Raw genomic sequence first — 2,500 nt, forward strand, 5'->3', positions numbered from 1 at the left:
GGAACGGGAACCCCCGCCGCCCACGGCAGACGCGCGCGCGGACGCGGCAGCACGGCACGGTACCCCCGCGGTACCCACCCGCAGACAGCCGCGCCCGCGCGGGAGTGCCGGGGGGGGCGAGGCCCGCGCCTCCTCCCCCAACCGGGCTCTCGTCTCCCCCAACGCCCCACCGGGCGTCGCTGGACCAACGGGGAACCCCTGCCGGCGAAGCCCCGGCGGGACGAACTCCGCGAGAGCGGGCGCTCCGGGAGCGGGGAGCTACGGAGCGCTCCCCGAGTCTGCACTTAGGGGGACGAAGGCCCCTCCCCGCCCGGGGGAGAGCCTGCGAGGCGACCCCAGCCGCGCCGCTCGGCGGGCACCGAGGCGGCGATTGATCGTCAAGCGACGCTCAGACAGGCGTAGCCCCGGGAGGAACCCGGGGCCGCAAGTGCGTTCGAAGTGTCGATGATCAATGTGTCCTGCAATTCACATTAATTCTCGCAGCTAGCTGCGTTCTTCATCGACGCACGAGCCGAGTGATCCACCGCTAAGAGTTGTCTGGCTTTTCGGCACCGCCCCGCCAGCGCGGAGGGGCCGGGACCGCTCGCAAAGGAGCGGCCCCTCGGAGAGCGCGGCACGGCGGCCACTCGCCTCACATTGACCGTACAAGCACAGGAGAGGGGGGGAAAATAAAACGAAACCCCGAAGCGGCAAAAGCAAGGGGCGGGGAGCCCGCGCTCCCGGCTTTTTTCCCTCCCCCGAGGAGGGAAAAAACGCACCTTGCGGCGCTTCGGGGCCGGACCAGGCGCCCGGGCTCGCTCCGACCTCGGCGCGGAGGAGGCCCGCCGCGCGCCGCCGGGAACGTGCCCCGAACCCGGCCTCGCCTCGCGTGCACGGGGAAAGAAAACCCCCTTCGCTTCCCCACCCAACGGCGGGGGGGGGGGGTGTGTCTCGCTGGCCGCCCCCGTGCCGTCGCGGAGACGCCACGAAGCGAGGCAGCAGAGACCCCCCCCCCCGCCCCGGGGAGCGAGGGGGGCCGGGCGCACAACCCCGCCGGAGGAGAGCGCGCGCGCGCCTCCGCACCGGCCCCTCCAACGCCGCCACCGCTGCGGCCCATCCCGGACTTTCTTTTCCCCCGCTTTGGCCCCGGGGCCGAGCCCCGGCCGGCTCGCGCCCTCGGGCGGCTTCCTCTCGCCACCGAACCCCCCCCCGCCGCGGGGGACGGAAAACGGCTTGCGAGACGGAAAGCCCGAGCCCACGTGGGACGCCGCCGCGGCGACCCGCCGGCCCTCGCCGGGCGGCGCACCCGCCGACCGACAAACCCCAGCGGCACGAGCCCCTTCCATCCTCCCCCGGCGCCACCGCGCCGCCGGCTTCGCTCGCTCGACCCCTTCCGTGGCCCCGCGGCCAGGCGGACAGCGGACGGCGCTGAGCCGGGGGGCGGGGCCCCCGCTCTCCCCGTTTCCACGCGGAGACCGGGGGTGGGACGCCCCCGGCTGCCCGCCCGTCCCCCACCCGGCACGCGCCGGGAAGGCGAACGGGGAAGCCCGCGGGCAGGGCCCGGGACCGGGACAGCCGCAGCCGGTGGCAGGGTGCCCTCCGGCGAGGGACCGGAGCCGGAGACACCGAGCGACGCCCGCCGCCGCTCGGACGCGGTCACGCCACCCGAAACCGGCCCCGGACGGGGGGGAACCGGCAGCGCGAGACCGCCGAGGGCGCCAGCTCGCCGGGGCCCCGCTCTGGGGCCTGGGCAAAGGGAAAAGGGACCGGGAGGTCCGCAGCGGCCCGCGCCGCAAGAGGCGCCGCCGCCGAGCCGCGGCAACGCGCCCGCACAAAACCCCCGGCGGGGGCGAAGCGCCCTGGGCCAGCCCCCACCGCGGGGGCTCGCCGCCCCGGCCCGCGAGAAGCCCGCGCTTCAACGCGCCGCCGGGGACGCCCGTGGCGAGGCGAGGCGCGGGCCGGACCACGGCCGACCTCGCGCGGTGGGCTCTCTCCGGCCGAGCGCTCGGACCGCAGAGAGGGGGGGGCAGCAGAGTCCCCTCCCCGGCCCGGCGGGCCCCCGGAGGACGACGAGCGCGACGACGGCGGACCTAGCCAGAGGCATTGCGGGGGCAACCCCCGCCCCTCTGAAGGCACCCGCCCGCCCCCGCGCTCGCCCCCGCATCCGGGGGTGGCGCGCCGAGCCGCCCGGGTCTTTAAACCGCCGCCCGGCTTCCTCCGCGGTAGGGCAAGGCCGCGGACGAAGGCGCGGAACGCTAGGTACCTGACCCTGGGGTGAGGGAAACCAGACTTAAGGCCCCGCGGGGGTGCCTCCCCCCACTGCCGCCGTCGGGGGGAGCGTCCGCCCGCGGGGGCCGCGCCCGACGTCCGCCGCCACCACCGCGCCCCTGGCCTGGCCCGAGGCCCGGGGTTTCCCTCAGTCAGCCGGCGCTGCGCTCGGGGAGGAGGGACGCGGCTGGGGACGCCCATGCCGCGCGCTCGCCGCGCGGCGAGCGCCCGGCTACGGCGGCCCCGGCGGCGG

General features: G+C 77.1%; 1 non-coding gene across 1 annotated transcript; it reads right to left on the bottom strand.

Moving 5' to 3' along the window:
* Window positions 1-382: 382 nt before the first annotated feature.
* Window positions 383-535, bottom strand: LOC137459431 (5.8S ribosomal RNA). Its single transcript, XR_010992315.1, has one exon. It is a non-coding gene; the product is annotated as a 5.8S ribosomal RNA (ribosomal RNA).
* Between the last annotated feature and the right edge of the window lie 1,965 nt (window positions 536-2,500).

Source organism: Melanerpes formicivorus, unplaced genomic scaffold (genome assembly GCF_026170545.1).
Source record: "Melanerpes formicivorus ecotype bairdi unplaced genomic scaffold, bMelFor1.0.p_v2 SCAF_358, whole genome shotgun sequence".
Lineage (NCBI taxonomy): Eukaryota > Metazoa > Chordata > Aves > Piciformes > Picidae > Melanerpes > Melanerpes formicivorus.